The following is a 23,763-nucleotide window of genomic DNA, read 5'->3' as shown; positions in this document are numbered from 1 at the left end:
GTCCCCCCTCTGTGCCCACTTGGTAGTCTGTGGTAGACCACAAACAAGAGCTGTGCCCAGTTCAGACAATCATACAAGTTGGGACTGGTCTGGACTAAACCACCAGTATTTCTGCTTTTGATAGTTTTCACAGTTGATCCATCTCGTGTGTGTGTGTGTGTGTGTGTAAAGACGCATAGACATGAGTGGTGTTAGTAAAGACTGTTATGTGTTTTATAAGGTAAGAATTGTCATTTGTTATAAATGCATGTGTATGTATATACACAAAATTACAAAGTGATGAAATTGCTCCAGAGACAATCTGATTTATCGTATTATGATGACTGTTAAAGGAAACTGTATAAATAACAATGGCTTCATGTTGTAATGATAAATAATATCTACAGAAGCAACAAAAGAAATCTTGTCTAAACAGGACCAGTGCCGGATCTGATTTTACAATATGGCAAAGCGAGGGTGATGTTGTTAACCTCATTTCCATCACATTGTTTGTTTTTGTTTTGAATCACAAGAATAAGCAGCGAGCGCTTCCTGGAGGTTGTGTTGTGGCACAGTTAATTACATTTTGAAATTAAGGCTGTCTCCAGCTCAGCTTGGTGAAGAGTGACATTGAGAGCAACAAAGGGTGTGAAGAGAAGGACTGATAGGAGTTTACAAGTACCTGCGATGTGCAAGCACAGGCCTGCCGAGTGGTGAAATGTGATTAGGAGTCGTGCTAATCTGTCTGGCCCTCTCACCATTTACTGCGGCAGGCTTCAGGCCAGTATGCAAGTTGTTGATTGGTGCCACGTTTCTAGATATTTCAAAACCGTCATCTCCTGCAAGAATTGCAATGACTGTATTTCTAACATATGCATATGCAAACATATGTCTGTATCTCATGCACATAAAGTGGTGAGAAATTTGGACCATATGTGCATGCATAAACAATTAGAATTGCTAAAAGTATTGCTAAATGGATGAGGATGGATCAGATCACCAAGGGAGTCAGAATGGTACATTGAAACAATAGTTGTGTTTTTTACTGGCAGTTGGAAATGAACAGAGCTTTTCCAGGGACAAAACTGGTCTTTCTCTGCATTAACTATGGGTATGGGCTTTTTATAAGGTTATTTTCCCCATAGCCACACAAAGCAGCTACCCCCCTAGTTGAAGCGATTTGCTGTTCACAATGCCTCAGCTTAACCAGCTAGGTCAGGTCAAGTTGACTCAGACAATGGGGACTTTAGTGTCTCACCCACAGCACAGAGTGTCGCAGAAACAAAGCAGCTAGCTGCAAGTGGAGCAAACATTTCATAAAGTCGTGGCCTCAGTCTATAAATGTCCTGTTTAATCTGCTAGTTCTCATCAAGCAGACCTTTATCCATTTTCCGACTTTGTTAAAGAAAAAAAAAACAATACTTAGCAAAATATCACATTACTTTCTTATGCCAGATTCCTTTGATAAATTTGGGGCAGGTTACTACAAAAAATCATTTTCAAACTTCATTTTACTGCCATTTTAAACATGTACATAAAGAATCTGTCTTCTTATAGTGCGCCAAAATGTTACAGCCGTAGAAATTCTATATTATTGTTTATCGACTAATTGAAATTATGATATCTAATTATTATATCATGTTATTATTTTACAAAGATTTAAACATCTTCTGGGAAAAAATTCTTATCAATATCATGATACTGACTTTAACCTTAACGCCCAGTTCGCTGGCTTGTCCTTATTCTGTTTTTCTAAAATCTTCTATGATAGTAAACTGAATGTCTTTGGGTTTTGGACTCTTCAGTGGAGAAAAGAAGACAGCTGAATATGTCAGCTTGGACTCTGGGAAACTGCAATGCACATTTTTCACTATTATCTGTCAATCAAGAAACTAATCAACAGATCAATAAATATTGTTAATGAAATAATTGATACTTGCAGCCCTAACAGTATAAATGTCAGGATTTTTCTATACAGACAGAAAAACAGTGCTTTTATTGTATGGCCTTTAGATTTTTCAGCACATATAGACAATGTAATATCATTAGAGGTTGCCATTCACTGTCACTGATCCACTCCTCTGAAATGACCAATTATAACAGAACATATGTGCGATAATAGGGAGATAATGGCACGGTCCTCACACACCTAGCAGCCAATTCTCTGCTCAAAAACAGCCTGTAGTTATTACTACAATATCCAGAAGGCTAGCTGAAAGATAAACTAAAAACAGTATTACTACCGTGCCTGAATGTAGCTATTCAAAGCAAAAGCCCTGAATATATAACAATCTGAGGTTGTATACATTGTCCATACTTTATGGATGCACACATCAACACTACGGGAATTCATATACAAAGGTCTCCCAGCAGCATACACAATAGCTGCATATAGCATGAGATGAACATCTGATTTGTCACATTTGAAACGCTAATGTTTAAACCAAAAGGAAGAGCACACAGTAATGTGTTCATTCATCTGCATAAACACCACCTGTCCCGGCACAGACAACTCCTCAAGCAGCGAAAGTTTAGTGGCAGCCTGTGTGCAAGGCAATCAGTAGGGGCCCAGCTGTGGTTTCACGAACCCGTAGCGTTTTCAAGTGTCAGAAAGCGCTCTCAGTACTGTTGGTGGTGCTAGAGAGAGAATACTTTCATTTCATGTCATCCGCCAGCGAGACGAATAGGCGACACGATAACAAAAAGAAAACAGGGTGTGCTATCACGATTGACATCCAAAGGTAATTTATGCTGGCCCTTTATTTACTCACGCAGCTCCCATATACACACTGAGAGTTGTTCTTGAAGGCTAATTTGGAACATATTTGGCATATTGCAGGCCCTCTCTCCTTAAGAATTTCCATCATTTGTCTCAGGCATGAGCAATGTGTTATCAAAATCCAGAACAGCATTGATCACCTCGCCTTTTTTTTATTGTTATCATCCCTGGAACAGCTCCTTAGTGCCAAAGCTTTTGTTTGTTTTTCCTGTTGTTTTTTTCTACACTGATACCAGAACAATACTGTCAGTTTCTGTCTTGACTTCTTTCCAAAAGTGGAATATGGCATGTTCCTCAAATCGTATCTGTAATGAAAAGGAAAGCTTGCCTCACATGACACCTCTTCAGCTGCATGGGAGGGACAAAGCTTGTAGTTTGTTTTGATGGTTAAAGAGGGGATGGCATCTGGCATCGTAATTATTTGAATAAATTACTTTGGAGCGCTGATAAATGAAACCGAAGTGCTGTCAGATCTTGATCTGATTCAGTTTTTTTTTAAGTTCACAATTATTTTAGAAATACAACCACAATTCTCAGAAGTTTGTTTTTTAATTATGTGTCATCTGCTCCCTTTGACTGCAATATTTTTGTTCTCATTTGATAAATGCAATTCAATTATCTATTGCTTTTGATAAATCTAATTCAGCCAGTGGAAGTCTTTTTTCCCCCTTTTTCTTAGGGTTAGTTTTTTTTTCTTTCCCTTTTTCCACAATTGTAGTTTAGGTAATGGTCACTTCTTTCAAGTAGTCCACTTTCAAGAGAAGCTTTTAAAGGTAGAATTGTGGGTAAGTCGACTGTCACCACCAAAATCATATGACTGATCCACAAGGAAGAAAGGGCCAATTAGAGATCATTTGGCAAAGAAGCTTTCGATTGCTTTCACTCTCGTCTTATTTGGTCTTTTGTTGACCTGTGCTGAGAGCAAAGGCGGATTCTCTGACAACCAGAAGAGGGGCCGCTGCCACGCTGCTCTTTCATCTAGCATTGTGAGAGCACAAGTGCTTGTGTACGCCAAGCACTTTAATCAACTTAATGCAACTGATACTGCCTGTTGTTATGAGCCTCTGCTCCGATTCAAAGAGGCCCACAGATGGACGACGCTGTGGAGGCTTTTCCGCAGACTTCTGTGGCCAACAAGTGCTGTGTGGGTTAGAGATGGAGGCACAGGGAAGATGGGGGTCATGGGACATGCAGACAACACTCAGACAACCTGTCTGCAAGGGCATGCTGGTTCCTCTCTCTTTTCCTTCCATATCCACGTCTTTACAAGGACTACACAGTACATCTGATATGAAATGTGGGTGATGGACCTTTGTTTAGTTCAAAGGTTCATACCTCTTTATTCCTAAGTCCCTTTGTGGATCCTTGGGCCTTGAAATATGTATAACTGTCCTTTTCATTCCAGCCATCCGAGGGGGAAATCAAAGCCAGAAGTTTCTGTGAGAGTCAGTTTGAAATGGAGTGTCCATACAGTGTCATCATTTCTTAACCTGCTACCTAGCACAGAGCCCTTCATGACCTCCAAAACACGAACCTCCACTATAGGCTTAGCCACAGCATCACTGATCACAATCAAAATACAAAATAATTGGTTTCGCATGTGTAGCTGTGAATATTTTCAGGTAAATCAGGAGCAGGCGGGTTTGCTAAACCGATAATTTAGCATTTTTTTGATTTTCAGTAACACATCTAACACTGTGTTATCCTGAGTCCTACTTTTTCTACCCACAATATACAACGTCACGTTTAATATTAGTTTAAAGTCACCTAAACCTCATATGGTTCTGTATTAAATCTTCACTTAAACACATTGCTCCCAGTTCATAGTTAAAAGAGAAATGCAACTAATTTGTCTTGCAAAAGCTGCATAGATGAACTTGTGTATACAATTGCTGAACTATAAATATTAATTTTAAATTGTTAATATGATAAAGTATTGCAGCAAGCATCAAAGACCCTGGTATAATCTAAACATCTCCATTATTTCCAATGTAAACATGAAGGTAGAAGTCATTCTATTTTGAAGTTTAGATTGGAGTAAGTAGATGGCGTCAACCGGTAGTGCATACTACACGTCGTAAGGATGGGACGTACAATTTCCGATAACCAAGGAAGGGGAGTTGCACCCTCGTGCCACCAATTCATTATGCAGAGCACTGACATTGCCTGGCAGCTGACACTGTCTGAATGCACCTTTACAGTTTAGTCAGCAAGCCAGCATTAATAGAAATATCGCTCAAACCTAAATTTCACTGACTTTGGGTTTTTGTGTAAATACCAGTAGACATGTGGTTCATTCTTTCATCCTTATTTTTTATTCACAACCTTTTTTTTTTTTAAATCAGCTAGCTTGTTATATTATGTTACTTACCTCACAAAATTCATTCTGCGATGTGGCTAGCTTTTGCAGCCGAGGTGAAACTAAGGCCCATACAGCTTAAGGTTTTTGAATTATAATGGATTCATCTGATTTGTTTTGGTCATAGAAACTGGCAAACATTACAGCAGCTGAAAATGTTAGTTTATTCAACTATTCCTATCACAACTTTGTGAACCGAACTAAGATAGTATATTTACACAGAGCTAAATAGCTTGATTGCTGTAAATGCCAGATTAAGGCAATAAATTGACTGCAATAAATTGACTGTTATGCACATGGTTCACAGTAACCTGACATGACTGGTTTGACAAACAATTTAAGACACTGAATTCTGGAAGGATGTGTGGAAGGACAGAAGATGGGGGGGACTATGGTGGTGTTTGTAAAATTTTAACCTTAACATAACTGAGGTGTTATTTGTAACCTTAGAGGAAATTTACTTTCACAGCACAGTCTATGCTATTGTTTTTCAAATACATTGCATTGGCATACTGGCTTACCTTTGTGGCTTAGAATTTGTGTAAAACACGGAAAGAAATCAATGAAGATGTATACGTGACAAGAGTAAGTAGAAAGATTGACAAGTGATCCACCTCTGGTACGGTGTAAGTAAGACAGTGTGATTAAGGTGTGAATGGCTTAGAAAGGGTGTCACTTAATAAAATAATTAATGTCCATGTAAAACTGACTCTCTGGAGAAAAGAAATGATGATAGAAAACAGGAATTGTCTGATAATACCTGTGTCTATTGTCTGCTGTTGTTTATTGGAAATTTAATTGAGTAGTGCAGAAGCCTTAGTAAAGGACAGAGAGAGACACACAGCCCTCCAAGGCATGACATTGTTTTTGACTTGGCAAAGTGCTGAGCTCAACAGCAGACCACTAACAAGGAGACAATCACCCCTGAAGGAAGGATGCATACACAGAATGGCAGGAGGACTCCTCTTTAAAGGAAAAGCGGTAAGCACTCACTATCCAATACTCCTGTGGTTAGTTCCTCAGCCATAACAAAGGTCTACTGGGCCGTGATTTTCATAGTCTGTGTTTCTCTGGCTTCATTTTATATTTGCACTGTGGTTCAGCACCGACATCAACATTAAGATTTCTCTTGAATATCAATAATTTAGCTTTTGCTTGGAGTTCATTTTCAAAGCACTCAGTCAGATGAAGAAAAAACTGGATCAACTTGCTTTTATCTAACACTGAGAACAAACCAATCTAAGGCATTGATGTTATTTCTATGCTTTGTTGTCTGAATTGGAGCGTTGATCCCTGAGACACAGTAGAGGTTTTGTTTTTACCTTTGGATTAAGGAAGCATAGGTCTTTTTTAGATTGGGGAGTGCTCTCGCTGGGGTCAAATAACAGATTAATAGGTCCAGTAATGAGCTCCCTGGAGTGTCCAAGTCGCTCAGACTTCCCCAGCCTCCATTATGTTCTTTTATGATGGATGGTGGCAAACATCATTCACACATCTCAAAGAAAAATGACTAGGATGTCATTTGTGTGAAGGAGAAACATCAGCTGTAGTGATATATTGTTCTGGTATGATGTTCTCTTTTGTATCTTTGTTTGTCATCCATGCTAAACTGTCACTGCTGTCTCCCTTTGTTTGGTCTCCTCACAGCAACAGGAATGTTAACACACCACTCTGGGTTTCTTGAAGGTGCTTGAAGGAACTTGGGTTTTAGATCTGGCGAATTCGTCTGCTTTGATCCAATCACACCCTTGATGCTCAAACTACACACTTGAAAATATGAACGACAAGACACCAAGGCTGCCCATTCTTTCTTCACAACGAGCCACTTACTGCTAAATCAGCACATAACAGTGACGGGAATGGTTTTAGGCAATCAAATCTGCACAATATACTGACACATTCATTTCAAATAGTACACTAGAAAGAAATAAGTTAGTTAATATGATTTAAATGGGTGACTTATTTAAAAATTAAGCTATGAGACCAAAACCGTTTTTTGTAACTGGCTGTAAACATGTTTTCATGTGTTCTTATGGTAATTGACTGGCATCTGGAGACAGCCTCAAGTGGCCATTCAGTGACCTGCAGTTTTTGGCACTTAGGCATTGGCTTCCTTTTTCAGACCTGGAGGTGCAAAGTTAGGGAACTACTATGGTTGAGACAAATAAATGATGTTTAAAGTATGGTAGGTTTTAACTGCCTACAACACAGGGTTAAGGTAGGGTTAGGCAACTAAAACATTTGGTTTAAGTTAGGGGTAAGTTAATAAATAGGTAATTATTTAAAGGTCTGTGAAAGGACACAAACTCTGGACTCCTGTATGAAAGCCAGACTAACTTTCCACCCTGCTATTTATAGGGAACACTTCTTCAGTGAAGCATCCAATGTAGTTCAAATGGTTACTAGGCTGCATGATCACTCCAAAGCTATGTTTTATCAGATGGATATATTTTACATTAAAAGGAATCAGGAAATGTTATTGTGTTCTGGTATGCTGAGACATCGTTCATTAAGCCCTCTGGAAGGCGGAAATGTTGCAGGAAAACCAGAGTTTCACACCTACTAGCTAAATCTCAATTTATGGTCAGCCTGCTCTCATTGCAAAATCTTTGATGAGCAGCAGGGAATGTTAAAAATCCTTAACAGTGTCGGCCTTGTCATCTTGTGGCTGGTTAAGTAGTGTCGGGAGCGTCGCATAATCAGCTGCCAGAGCTCTCCCCTGGTCAGATATCTCTGTCCACCATCATTAACTGACCTTACACATGTAGAGAATAACCACAGGGGGAGGACAGACAGTACAGCAGTCACAAGAGACAGATCTCAGGAGGTGATTACTTTATGCTACACCATGGAGCGATGCTAATGACCTCTGTGCTCTTGCATTAATGGCCTTTGCTGTCACATTATCATGTGGCAGAGGTGTATGAAGAGGTCCTCACCTCTTGGAGACAGTTTAATCAGAAAAAGCTCTACTAATACTTGGTATGAGGTTAGATAATTAGGACGTGCAGGGATGAGAAACATTGATGGTGGCACAGGACAAAAAGTTCTGGGGTCTAGCCCTACAATAGAGTTAGAAGGTGTTTCTATAGATGATATAGATTCTATAGATGCAGCATATTGTTCTTATATGATCTGATATGCTTGTAATAAGCAGAATTTAAGGGAGAGTTCTAATAGTTACGAGAAGAACAATATCAGTCTGATGTCTGTGTGTCAGTATCGAGCTGGAGTCACGGCGTGGTTAGCCTAGCTTAGCATAAAGACGGGCAGCAGGCAGGACCAGCTAGCCTGGCTCTATCCAAAGTAAAAAACTATGCATATACACATTGTATCTCGATTGTTTGACCTGTTCAAAAACATATGGGGTTAAGTGCTGAAACAACTTGTTGGTGAACAACCGGCGCAGTGACTGTACCCAGTTTCACAGAGTTTTGTCATCACACGTGGAGAAAGCCGAAGACATCAATAGGTCAAGCCTTGCTAGCTTGTCTATTTGTAGTAGGAAGTAATCATGCACACCTGTGCTTAAAAAATGGCATTATATCCTTCATGAATATTCATGCATATAACCTCTACTTAATCAGATTTTTCAAAACCACATTATTAAGGAGTCATTCAGAAAAATACTTCCACAAGCTCTGTTTCTCTGTAGAAATATCAGTTAATAAAGAGGATACCGCTAAATATCTCTGTAGTAAAAGACAAATGTCATTTCCAATAATCAGTTCCTACAGAAATGGACATTTTTAATAATTAACATTGCCTGGTCTATAAAATAACACTGTAGTAACAGTGTTGTGATAGCAGATCGGAGCACTAGTTTTGTCTATTGGAGATTAACTGTTGTTCATCAAGAAATACTATGTACCTCTCCCTTAAAATCACTAATTTTCATTTTTGCATTGTTTTTTCATGTTTTATAGGTGTTTGAATGCTTTTTCTATTTTGGACAGAGTCAGGGTAGCTAGCGGTTTCCTTCTGCTTCCAGTTCATGCTAAGCTAGGTTTACCATGTCCCAGCTCCATCTCAGTACTGCGCATAGTTTTAAACTTGACATCAATCTTCTCATCCCATTCTTCTAAAGAAACCAAATAAGCAAAATGTTTAACTACTGAACCACAGTAAGTGTTGAAGAAATAAGCAGGATGTCAGCATGAAGAATATGTGCAGTACAAAAAGAAATAATCTCCAGAAATAACACCACCACTGTCTCAGTGGAGAGGAGTCTGTCATTCCATATTCTGCAACAGTTTCTATTACAGCCTCAATACATCTCATACAGAGAGACAAAGCTTTATGTATCTTAGGACCCAATTTCAGAGTGAAAAGAGCTGATTGACTTAGGGGCCCAACTTCTTTCAATGAACCTCAGCTAGAGTAAATGCAAATCAAGGTAGGTATATTAATGGACTTCTCTTTCACTGTATGAGACGGGGACTTAACGTCATGCTAAATTATTTGTCTTGTGCTCTGGGTTGATCTCTTCATTATATGGCTTTTGGAGGATTACTCCGGGATTTCGCCGATCCCTCTGACTCATAATGTGAATGGTGAAAACAACGCAGAGCTGTATGTTGAAGTGGTATATGGGGAAATGAAATGGGGGTGGGGCGGTGGGGTAGGGGGGATATTAAATCACTTGGATTTTTAAAGTCACATGCACCTATTATCTATTTTTGTTAATATGATGATTGACCTGATGGTAAAGATTTCTACAATTCCTGCTGACATTTTGCACCCGTATTTGGTTTAATCCTTCCATCTCACTGACCACACACCATCTCTGCTCTTATTCAGTCTGTGTTACACATTGTTGTCTCTGTTGTGGCTCGCTACTCTACTTGTGTCAAGTGGGGCCATAACTTGTGTGTTTGGGTTCCCCCACCAATACTGATGTCAACAGGCTCCTGTCCCCTCTGTGCAGAACCAGGCCCTGAAGGCAAATGTGCTCATGCACAAGGTCGAGTGGATGTAATGTACAGAACACATGAGAAACTATCACATTATATTTATGTCGTCTGCTTCTTAAAGTATTTTAGCCAGCTCTTGTTGAGGGTGTTTACATTGCCAACTTTTCCTTACATGCAATTTGGAATATGTTTTGGCTTATTTTCTAACGTAATTCATGTGGTAAAATAGGCTAAAAGCTCAGTGAATACTTGGTTTTTACTTGGCGAGCCAAACAGAGAACACAGTTCCTCACTATTTTCTATAGCAGACAGCAGTGGTTAAATGGCTGCCGTGTGATTCCTGCATCTTCAGCAGACCCAGGCCTGAAGGAAAAGTGTCGTCTTTGAATTCAATGCAGAGACACAGAGCTCTGGCCCTTTTCTCCTCTCAACTTCCCCCTTGAAGTTTTTTTTCTTATAGCTGAAAAGAGAGCAGGATTGTGCTTTTTAAAAAAAAAAAACGAGGGGGTTTTTAATCTGGAGAATGAGTGCTTTGCCATGCAGCCCAGCTCTAGAGAGAGTGCCAAGCAGGGCCGGGCAGTGTATTAATATTTAAATTCCAGTCCAGATAATCAATAGAAGGGGGTACTTCTGTGCGCTGTTACCCTCAGATGGGAAACGATAATAGGGAGAAAACCTGCTGATTAGCCTCCTTAGAAGCTCTCTTCTCTGTGTAGTGCTCAATACTTTAGGAGTGATTATAACCTATTGAGGCAGAAAACCTGATCGAATATAACCTCTTTTGAATTCCTTGTTCCCTCAATAGTGTGTCAAAAAGAGCATTCAGTGGTTCGTGTTACAAAATCACCGCCTTTCTAAGTTAGTCTCATTTCTTCTTTGCATATGGTGCGCAAGAAAAATTTCAGGCAGCCTTTATGTCGTAGCATAATGCCTTAATATGGGTACCGCTGCCATAACAGGCACCAATAGGGAACTTATATTTTATTCTTCTTTTCAGTGTACATAAAAAATCCCAGCTTAGTCCTTTTTGTCTTTTGAATGCTTTGAACTCCTTTCAGCCTTTAGGGGGACTTTTTGTGCTGTGGACTGTGGTGTGCATTCACTGTAAAGGCACTCAATACCGCAATAAGACCACAAGCAAAACTGAGTGTCTTAAGCGGGACCACACATCTAAGGCATTTGCATAATTTAAGGAGGGGAAAAAAGAAAAGGCAAAAAACCAACCCTCTTCATTTAAGATGAGAATCGAGGCAACGCATACCTCTCTCGACCTATCGGGTTACTGCATGTTTTGGTCAAAATGGCCCAACAACAACTGGAACGCAAAGTCTTAGAATTTAAGCCTTTCGGGGTGAGATTCGTCTTTTTGTGTAGTTAAGGTTTGAGCCACTTTACCATCTTCTCATAACACAGTATGTCTGAAAATCGGAATGTTTAAGAGAGGTCAGGATTTTTTGCCATTGTCCTCACTTAGTTAAAGCATCAGAGATAAAGAAAAGGGTGTGTGGGGAAGAGGGGGGTGCCAATGCTTTTCCTGAGGATAATATCTCGTTTGAAGGGCCAGCAGAAAGAAAAGCAGAAGGAGCTGAAGTAGTGCTGGTGAGTATCTTGAAAGAGAGCAAGGCCAAAGCTGAACTGCTCAGTTCATTTCCACCTCACTGGCCGTCGTAATCCATCTTGGCCAGCTGCTAACAAGATTGAGTCTGAAGTTTACCTCCACAATGAGATAATCAGATTAAGATGCACAAAGATCAAATAATGACCCGGCTTTAGGGCAAGTTCAGCAGGCCCTTGATTGCGTTGTGTGGTCCTTCAGATATATTAAAGAATTCAAATGTATGAAATTATCAGAGAAAATATGTCTGAATGGAATGGGCTGAGATGCACTATGGTGCTTATTTCATGATTAAATGTTCTATTTTTTGACAGTTGGTTTTCAGGAAACGTAAAGCTTAAATCATCACCAACTTATCCGTCTTTGCTCGAACGGTGCAATTTGTGAACTTAAAAAAATGCATTCAGCAATTCAAGAGACTACTTAGGTTTTCAAAGTGATAAATGAGTGAGAAGTTTTGTATCTTCTACCCAGACTTCTCTTCCCCTGCATACTGCTTTTCTTTAATAGAGTAACGGGATTATTCAGAGAGGCATACAAATGTGATTGTCTCACAGCAGATGGTGCGCACTGCTTCACCTTTGAGAGAAGTTAATTAAGCCCGCCATATTGTGCTTATCCAGGGGAAAAAATGTAGATGAATATTGAGCAATCGAACCCTGTCTCTTTCTCAGTCCTCAGCGTAGGGACAGAGGAGGCCATTGACACAGAATTATGTACAGAGTTCAATTAATTCACATCCACTTTACCGGCTCTCTCTTCCCACGTTTCCACAGACCTCCTGAAAATTCGACCCTCGCTAAACACGTCGCACCACGACGGCCGCCAAATTCTCAAACAACCTCCGTTGTGTGATATCAAATGGGTCAGTGGGAGGGAACTTTCCTAATTCCCCTACTCTCTCACCATCAACAAATTACCTTCAATGACCTTACAAAAAATTCAGTTTTCACGCCTATGTCATTCCAGTTATGTTTTGGTGATGGTAAGAAATGAATGAAAGTCAGAAAACTTAACCTCTGTGTTAAGTGTTTTCTGCTGTGAGGTTTTTATAGTTAACCCGTCAAACACCAGCCGACTAAAGCAGCTACAGTGTGTATCCCACAAAACATCAAAGCCCAGCGAGGTAGAGTTTTAGAAAAAGACAAAAAGCAAAGAAAAAACAGGGAACTGCGGATTATTAAACCAAGTGAAGTCAGAATAACAAAATAGTGTTCAAAGTGCCCAACATGGAGGGGGAAACCTGCTGAGTGCAATATAAAAGTAGGGGTTAAGCTTATTGTAAACTCCCTCTGCTACGTTCCAAAGGTAGACGTTACATATGATTAGAGGAACTCTGCTGTGGCAGTCACGGCAAGCTACTTCCGTTCCAGTTGAGCATTGCTAATTTTTTAAACCCTTGACCACATGTGTGGCACTACTGTGTAGCTCCTTTTTTCCTCTCTTTTTTGATCTGTTTTTTGGGGGGGGACTGCAATTTTATGGTAAAATGCCTACTTAGAGCCATATTCTCTAATGTTTAATCATGCTTAGTGTTTCCCATATAATGTGATGAAATAACTTGTGATAGTAACTTTCTACTATAATTTAATATGATACAGAGATTACTACACCACCAAGCCTATTCAAGTCATTGGGCAAGTAGAACTTTTTTTATTTCAATAATTTCAATTATTTCTACATTCTTTGACAAAGCTCGGTGAGCTGTTTTTTCACCAACTCCATGATTGGTTATCCATATTATATCTAGATGTTTAATCTATTATAGGATTTGTTACCTGCTAAAAATGTAGCTGACTTCAAAGTTGTATTTTTTCTGTAGTTTTGTGGCTTCATAAAAATATAATATGTCAACGGAGCTCACATTATTCAGACTCTTCTTTAGAAATAGATACCTCAGAACTTAAATATCATCAAAATATCAAACAATGTAATATGATATATTGTAAAATGACAGTATTTATATAAATGAAAATGGTGTCATTTTCAGCTTCAGCATGCAACTGTTTTCAGCAAGAAGAGCTGTAAATAACCACTACCTAAATGGCAGAAAGAGAAAGTAAGCAACTAGGTGGTGAACATAGAGAAATTAGCTGATATTTCCTTCAAGAGTTGATGGAGACAAAAACAGAGCTAAAAGGAGAGTGAATATTGGAATTGCATTTGTCAAGTGAAACATAACTCTAATGAATGCTAAAGTTGCTTCATGTGTTCTGGATGCGTAAATAGGTAACTGTTGGCTAACATAATCACCATATAAACTTTATAAGGTGATGAATAAGTGTTTTGAGTTTACAACTTGTTGCTCTTCCCTCAAGTCAAAAAAACAATAAATGCAGCTTTAAACTTTGAACCATCTCTGGGGCTACAAAGTGCTAATTGGGACAAAAAGGAAAAAGCCTGGGTGCAGGTGAGTTGGCATGCAACTGCCTCAGTCAATGAAGCAAACACACCCAAAAACATGCTCCGGTTTCTGTTTGTTAGTAATAATTCTGTAATGGAACAATGGTTCTCAAGGTTATCTCTTAACCAAATATAGAACAATTTAAATTAGCCATTAAGATCTTGTTGTATTGTGGAATACAAAATATTACAGACTGACCAAGACTTTTTAAAGAGAATGAAATGGCGGCTGTGGGTTTTTTAGGGCCAGCATCAAGAGGCTCTTAATGGTACTGCACTGTAATGTGCATCTGTGTTGGTGTTGAACCATGGTGGTGGCCAATTGACAGTGAATAAACAGTGGTTTTGAAATGACCATTACCACTGGGAGTCTCAGTGTTCAGAGGAGGTAGTGAAAATTGTTAATTCAATTTAAATGCATGAAATGACAACAGGTCAACTTTTCATTTAGATCTTATTAGACAACAGCATCACACCAGCTGTTAGTCTTGAAAAAGCCTCTATAGCATCTGCATTCCTTTTTGTTGTTACCTGTGTACTTGTGTACTGGCAGAATAGATATACACAGTTATAATTTCTCATTTAAAGAAATGTACATTATAATGTAAGTCATATTACGCAAACTAGGAAGCAAGACTTGAAAGTGACAAGATTATCACTGGGTGATTTACAACAAAAGTAATATCATGCGTGCCATCAGCAGTGACCATCTCTGTGAATGTACCTTGCTCAGGCTAACACTCATTAAAAACAGGGATGACGCTGCAGGGGCCATTGGCCAATTACAAGGTTGGGGGTTATGCAGCTCCATCACTTTTAAATTGACAACAGAAGTTACCCAGATCTATAATTATACTTCTCTTATCTGCTGTTACATTGGCTAATGATAGAGGAAACTTGAAGGCTTCTGTGGGTTAGTTTTAATGAGTCCCCTTTCTTTAAAGACCACAAAATGCCACCAATTTAAGTCCTGCCATTGCTCTCCATTTCAAGTTGAGAAACACCCATGGAGAGGAAAAAATCCTCTCGTTGACCGGCAGTGTCAGCAGTTAAGAAGCCAGCATGAGCCTGCTCATTCTCTGAGGCAGGGATCAGATTAGAATTCACGAAATAAAGGTTTTCTGGCATGAGATGATCATGGTGTCACTCAAACCTTTAATTAAAATAAAAATAGTGTATCGTGCAGAAGCATTGCGTGATTTTTAAAGGGGAACACCAGTGATTTAACAATCCAAATGTTCTTGTTCTTTGCTAAGATTAGTATACTTGTGTGACACTGGTATAATAGATATGAACAACTCTTCAAAACTTGAACCAAAAAGGCAATAAAGTACAGAATTTAATCAGAACAAATGGAACAACATAGTCTTTGGCTGGTATGTCTGGCATTTTAGAGCGCTCCGATAATGATGAAAGTTGGATTTAAAGACAACTTTCAACCACTCACAAAATGACCCAGTGGCTTTACATTTAAATGGCATTACCTATGTAGCATCGGCTGTCACCTGTTTTCCCTTCAAGTGATGCATTTTCCTAGCATGAACAATCAGCAAGCAGCATCACACAGGACAAAAACAAAACTATAGATGTAAGTTATATTGAGAAATGCAATGTTTTAGAAAATTAGAAGTCAGTCTGTGTGAGATGTGGAGATATTTTAAGCTTATTTGACTGTAAGGTATCCATTCAGAACGTGATCATTTAATATCATTGCGAGGATAATATTGTAGTTTCACAGTCAACATCACTTTTGGCTGCATCGCCAAGCAAATTATTAATTGCTAACATATTGTATAGCACTGTCCTTAACCATAAAATGTTGTGTAGGATTAGAATGAAAACTCACATACTTGACAAAGCCAAGTAGGAACTAGTAGTTACAGTTAAGAGGACAAATTCTCCTTATATATAATATTTGGTGTCACTGCCAGAGAAAATCTTTTCCCCTGTTTGTCATTTTACCCTTTAAAAGGGAATACATGACCTATAGATAAAACTGTGCCTCCCAATATTGACCTTATAGCTTGAAATCTCATGTTTAAAGAGCTCAAATTAGCTGTGCTTATTTAATCAGCATCAGCTAATGCAGCAACAAACACATGATGCAATATTGTGATGTGTGCATTAGGCTGTTCCATTGGCATGGCTTTGAGTATGTAGAGTTGAAAGTCAATCTAGTTGCTGATATATTTGCCAGCAAAAAACTACAGTTATTATGGATTACCACTGCAATGACTTAGCTGCCAAATTCTATGTTCTTGATACATGATTCTGCTGTGGCAAAAATACCTTCTTCTGGATGCTCATCTATTAGAGGTTTGTTTCATGTCACCCAGTGGTGGACGAAGTACACAAATCCTGTCCTTGAGTAAAAGTACAGATACCCTTGCTAAATGTTACTTCACTAAAAGTCTTCAATTTAAATTTCTTCTTGAGTCAACGTACCTGGTTTTTAAAAATACTTGAGTATCAAAAGTAGTGCTGGGCAACGACAAATATTTTTAATCGTGATTAATCGCATGATTTTCTGGAAGAGAGACTGATCCTCGCTGTTTGTGAGTTTCCAAAATCTACTACTGTTACTAAATAGGACATCAATAGGAGGGAATTTGAAGCTGTTGCCGTTTACGCGTGAAGTGCTTGTCTCCCTGTCTGTTCACCGGAGCAAAGAGCCACCCTGCGGGGCCAAGCGACTATGTTGTGATTTTAAGAACGTTCCTAAGACCGACATCTTCCGCAATACTAATAAGCATGTGTAGCTAGCCATTTCGCTGCGGCATTTGATTGCTTGTCTTACTTTTGTTTATCTACATGCTGCATCCAGTGTAGTCTGCTGAAGCCTCCCTCCACTGCTTGTTTGGGTGGGTGATTTGCAGGCTGATCAACATCCCACCCCTCCTGTGACCCATGGTTTGACTGTACTTGTATTCAGAGCCAGTTAGCAACGGACTTTCAAAATAATAATAATAATAAAAAGTCAGAAGTTAACGTGCAATAAAATAATTGTTGAAGTTAATGAATTAATGCATTAACGCAATAATATGTGTTAACTTGCCCAGCCCTAATCATAAGTAAAAATAACTATTTGCATGCTTATGTTTGCCAGGGGCTGCTGACATGACAGAGTTTAAAAATACAGGCAAACTTTCCAATGTTGTGTTTTTTTTCTTAAACGATCAAAGATGTTGCCAGTAAATTTCAGTGTCTCTCTAATAATCTTGTCAGCTGTACTTGAATGAATTGGGTAAATTATCGCAAATTATCTCCCTCTGAGATTTTGTGGAATAGAAGTAGAAAGTGGCACGAAAAGAAAATACTCAAGTAAAGTACAAGTACCTTAAAGTTGTGCTTAGGTACAGTACTTGAGTAAATGTAGGGGAGAGTGGGGTATGTTGTCACACTTTTCACACTGTCTAATATTTACTGAGCACCGTACATCACAATGGTACAAAGGTCATGAAAGAATGAAGACTTGGGCAGAAGTTTTGTATTCATCACATCTTCATATCTTATCTCATTATGGAGTTGTAGACTGTTGAATAGAGAGTGTGCACTTGTGACAGTTGTCACACTGCATTGGGTAAGTTGTCACACTGGATTATCAAACATTGAGAACACTTAATTGTGAAAATTGATTTCAATTTCAAATTGTTACCATAACTAAAAGTAAAATCAATCAAGCCTAGATAATTTGGATAATAAATAATTTAATTAAAAACAAAAATGTTGGCAGAGCACACATTAAGTGGCACAACCTCTTTCTTTGAACTTTAAAATCAAACGTTTTCTGGAGTGCAAATACATCTATGGTAACTGAATGTAATGCTGCAGATAACTTGCTTAAATGTATAACTTCTTAACTAAACAGATGTGGTGTTTAAACACACTAATGCAACAATGTGCATTTTTGTCACGTACATATGTATCTGACTAATCAGACATGTGTTTAGAGTCACAGTTCTGGCCTGAGGTGCAAGCATCGTAGGCCCATTTGTTGCATTTCACACACTTAAACCACATCTTCTTTTGAATACTGTATGAAAATGGCTCCACATAGATGAGGCCAAAAGAGATGTCAGCGGCTTACGTCAAAATCCTTAGCTGTACTTCTGATTGATTTGTTCTTCAACTTCACCTGCCTGACTGCCTTTAACATTATGTCAGGTGGTGTGCTGCCATTCTCTGTCTTCTGTTGATAATTTCCTTCCTTCCTTCAAAAACACATTCCTCCTTGCAATTACAAATTAGGCACATAATCACATGTGACGACTTGGCCCCACAACTTGCCCCAAACTGACATGTGTGCTAATGTTGGCTAAATCTCAAGGTTAGCTTAACATAGCACTTCAGCTGAAGTATCAAAAGACACGTTATTGTCTCCTCTACTTTGTGCAAAGTTATCATTTTGAACATTCATACCTAAGAAGGGTGGATTATGTAAAATGTAAAGTGCAAATGTTTTACTTTTGAAGCAAAACAATAATAAAACTCACCTCAGATTAGAGTGACCTCGACCACATGTGAACAGGAAGTTGAACATAGAAAAAGAAGTCACACAAAATGGCTATTTGATTTTTGACATAGAGGCTCTAGTGTTGTATTTCTGAGCAGAGTGACAACTTACACACGAGACAACTTACCCCACTCTCCCCTACTTAATTACTGTCCACCACTGATGTCACCTCATTGATTTTCTCTCTGCAGTTTGCAGGTAGTTAGGACTACAACGACTTGACCATTTCTGCTAGGACGAATCCTAACAAAATTTGGATTAATAATGATTTAGATGGATGCTTTTCAAACCTGGAACATAGTTTTCTCTCCATCTAGATTTCTATCTAAGTTCACAGTTAGTGAAGTAATAGTGTAAATAAGTAAAGTGTGATTTCTGTATCTTTCAGATGTCTTTCTATTAGTAGCTAGTCTGTGGGTTTTTGTCACTATGAGCAACCTTATTTTACATTATACGATATATTATACATTACACGGTTTCATTAAATGTTGACATGCATTTGTAGGTGCAGCTTTAAGCTTAAATTTCTTAAAGTCATATGATTTATAAAGAAAATTCTATTGTTTCAGTGAAGTATTTCTGACTGCATGTAGGACTTAATTTTGTTGTTTTACAGGATAAGTTGCCCGACATTTGTACTATTAAAATCATACAAACCATAGTTTAAAAACAATTTCCAGTTGCGCAATGGCTCTCTCTAATAATAAAGCATATGTACAAATATGAAAAAATGGCGTCATCTGCATAGGAATATTTGAAACATTTGGGGTTTTTTCTTTTTATAGCTATTAATTAAATCCAAGGCCATTAAGGGACTATTAAAGGTCCAGTGTGTAACAATCGAATAGTTTATTATCTATTGACAGAAATGCACTATAATACCTAGAACTATGTTTTCAGTGGTGTATAAAGACCTTACATAATGAACCATTATGTTTTTATTACCTTAGAATGAGCCATTTCTATCTACATACACTGAGGGTGCCCTCACATGGACATTGCCATGTTGCGCAGCCATGTTTCCACAGTAGCCGAAATGGACAAAAGTCTCTACAGAGCGCATTTCGTCAATACATTGAAAACATACAAAGAAGAAGAATAAGTAACATTAGTAGTAGTAGTCATCTGGTTTATTAGAAGAAGAGAAGAGAAATTTGGACAAATGGAGGACCACACATATTATTTAGCATAAGAGCTGACAGAGCGTGTCGGCCACTGTAGCTTCTCCTGCGGATCTTTTTTGCAAAAAGATAAATAAAGTGTACATGTTCTATGTGGTTTGACAATAAAATAGTTTGCTATCAGACATTTGTATATATCTGTAATGTACAGCAAGTATTCAGCTCTACGGCATTTAGGTCCATTCACCACAAACAACATGATTTATGTTAGAAGCTGATACTGTTTTTGTCACTTCATGACGCCACAGATCATCACGTGATCTTTAAACCTTGGAGGAATATTATACTGGCAATGATAAGAGTTAAAATCCCAAAGTTAAATCATTGCACAAACACAAATAAACCACACTGAAGCTTTGTCTGGTCTAAAGCACCAGTTCATCTAATTACACCTGCTTTGAGCAACCACAAAAAAAGATTTTATTACTATAACTAATTCCAATTTAAAAAAGAAAAAAAAAGAAAAAAGCAAAACAAGATTTTTTTGTTTTTCTAGCTACCGTGAAGAAACGGTCATGAAGGTGCTCACAGATCGAGCATTCAAAAAACATTCAATAAAAATGTAACATACGAAAGCTGAGTGAAAATACCTGCATGAAATTCACCACCTGGACCCTTCATTTCTGTTTAATTCAAGAGAGCAGCAAAAACTGATTTACTACACACTGAGAGGCTTCTCTTTAATTATATTCTTATAAATGCAAATGTTTCACCAATGTATTTTCTCTTGTGATTTAGTTTAGTGATAAAATGTCATTGCAGTATAGGATTTAGCCTTGGAGCATTTCCTTTCTGAAGTCGCATTGGTATAGAGTCAAAACACCTGTTCATCCAACTAAGGCTCTTCTGCAGAAACAAGGTATAGTTGCTCTCCTTCTTCATGTCCATTCGATTTGCTTCAGCATCGTATGATTGGATACTGAGTGAGAAAAAGGAGAAAAAACTGTTTATCCACCAAGTTAAGTCAACTGGCAGGTGTTGGGTATACCATAAAGGATTTTGATTTTCAGTGTGACTCATATTGCACTTGAAACTCGAGTGGCATGATTGGTTAGTGAACGATTTCATTTGCAGGCGCAGTTTGTGTCCAGCCTGCTCAGTAGCAGTGAATTACACAATATCACAAACTGTGACTGTTTCTCATTTTGGGTAATTGTCGAGGAGATTTGGGTAAACATATTACTTAATTGAAAATGTGACAAATTCAAAATGTAAGTTCTAAGATACAAACTCTGAATACCAACAACTAATTTCACTTTCTAAAATGTAGTCTACTGTCACTGATATGAATAGGGTTATAAAATATTTGAAACACCTCCCATCCAATTCGACACCTCCATACACTGCAACCTAAGGTTGAATCAACACCTCTCTGAAATCGTTTCAATAGAAACTGAACATTATAACCTTCATAATAGTAGTATTTATCGCTGGGATGTTGTATTAGATTTCTTACTATGGTCACCACTAGTTTACTACTACTTATTATGCTGACCTTGATCATTCGATATTAAAATCTGGCACCTTGGTGACCTGGCAGGAAACTGGGAGAGCTGAAGTTAGCGTGCATGCAAAATGGCTAAAAGACATCTTCAGATTATTATCAACACCATTCTCTTATTTTCCATAGACACTTCGGACTAACTTACTAACCTTGTATTTTCCCACTGTTAAAACTTATTGTCGTGTTTTTTCTATTCAATTCCACCCGGACCATTAAGTTCTATCTTCTTTTTTATCATGGGTTTTAAGTGGAAATCCCGATTAACTATTTGGTTAAGGAAAACAACAGAGACAATGAAGCAATCGAGTCTATTTACTAACTACGCCTGTTTTTTTATATTTTATCACTGACATACGGTCATATTTATCTTACAATACAGTTGTTAACACAGGAGCATAAGATATTCAGCCAATTAACAGTTTGTGATGTTTCCATAAAGTGAAAAGTGCATAGAGAAAGTAATATGCCTTGTGTCTGAGGGAGTGCTGGTGGTCTGCACAGACACACAGGCCTGTAGAAATAATGTAAATATTTATTTCAAAATATCTTGTAGTTGATTTTTGGGGTATTTTATAACACCTACATAATGGAATACCAAAATATTAATAATAATCAGGTGTGATGTGATGTGTGAACTGTAGACCTGAAAATATTTTTTATTAAGATCTGTCAAACTCTCACCTGTATTTTCACAGAAACATATACATATTCCGGTGAATCAGATGCTAATACCATTTGCAAATGAACCGGATAATTGATCTTTAAGAATTCTGGTCTCAGAATGTTTCTCCACGGTGTGTACATATCATCTTTGCACTACTCTGTGCAGCACACAGGTCAGGGCCAGCAGCTGTTCTATATTTCAAAAGCCAATCAAGCTTTGCAACACTAATGTCAAGTGTTATTCCTCTATATTTGCACAGTACATCTGAGCGATTATATTCAGTATTCGTAATGGAAATGTATTCTAAAGGCATCATTCTGGTAAAAAAAAAAAAAAACCTTAAATGCATGGTTATGTTTCACAGCATTTCCTTTTTCTCCCAGATTCAAACAATGTCGGCTAGACAGAAACAAACAATGCAAAGCTATTTGGTTTTTAGCTCCCCCACCCCCCATTTCCCCCTCTTCTGTCTCTACAGAAATGACAGGAGAAGTGCACATTTGTAGCTTGCAGGTAGTGGTTGGGGTACAGATTGAAGCTATGATATATGACATGTGTTGCAAGCAGTCTCTGTGTATCTCCCAAGGACCTGTCACAGCTCCAGCACAGGCAGTTAAAGGCTCTGTTATACACAGTTTAATCCTCCATTTAGGTCACAATTCACCAGCAAAAATAGGGTTCATGTTCAGAATTCCTTTAATTTCAGGAAATAATAGGAGCACAATTCCTCTTGCTAGTTTAAAAATGTGCTTTTATCAGTTTTAGCTTTTAATATTTCCCTGTTTCCAGGCTACTCCAGCATTAAGGACATTTAAATGTGAAAATGCATAATGTCTGAAGAGTAGAGCATGTATCTGCTGTGCTGTGTGTTTTATTTGAGTACATATTAATAGTGCTAAGACATTTTACCATGCTCTTTAATTCTTTCCAAACTGGATTTTTTTCCCTCCACATATAATGCACATTTCCTTAAATATAGTAAATTATGTATGTTCCCTGCGCAAATAAGTAATTGTTCTCTGTTACATATAAAGGCTCCTGATTTCCTCTCAAGTTTTAGCCCCAGATCATCTGCTGATTAGAGCTGCATTATTCACTCAACATTGTGTCATTGCTAGAAGCTAAACCAAGCACAAGCCTTGTCCAATACACTTTATTTCAACAGTTAAATGTACATGCCCACATGGTAAATTGCGCTTTAAAGAGCATATAAACACAAGTGTGCATGCACATTTTATATGAGCATGTATCATAGCCACACATGAATAGGAATCTGATTGGGGGGAAAAGTAATGAACAAGTAAATAAAATGGAAGAGTATATGGGAGAAAAATGAGTTCAAGGAATAGATCTGCTTGTTGTGAGTTTTAAGAAATCAAATCAGGTCAAATCTCATTGAATATTTTCTCTCCACCATCTCTTTTTAAAAATGTGATGCACTGCATGAATTCCAGGAGTAGTCAAAGAGCAGATAATAGCTATAAGGTCTTAAAATATGTGTTTTTGTGTTACTTTTACCCTCTGGAAATTGCTCTGATGCTTAGCCAGATAATAGTCCTAATTTGACCAGAAAAAGATCTCACACTAAGCAAACTGGGTTGATATTTTCCTGTAAGTGGAGCACTGAAGAAATATGGGATTGTCTCTGTTGTGACATTGGATGATGAGAGAGGCACATCCCCCGAAATGCAGTCTGAAGGTGTCTTTGTGCTTAGAGGACACAACCTGTATATATGACTTTGCACCAGGCTATATCCCTGCGTTTTGCAGTTGTGACCTATGGGTTGGGGGTTGTGTGCCTCCGATCACAGCAACAGTCTGAGGGAAATCTGCTAAGAGTACAGTAAAGGGAG

Source organism: Micropterus salmoides, unplaced genomic scaffold, assembly GCF_014851395.1.
Source record: "Micropterus salmoides isolate LMB-PRFRI ecotype aquatic unplaced genomic scaffold, ASM1485139v1 Ms_hic_scaffold_13, whole genome shotgun sequence".
Classification (NCBI taxonomy): Eukaryota; Metazoa; Chordata; class Actinopteri; order Centrarchiformes; family Centrarchidae; genus Micropterus; species Micropterus salmoides.
This window is presented reverse-complemented; position numbering follows the sequence as displayed.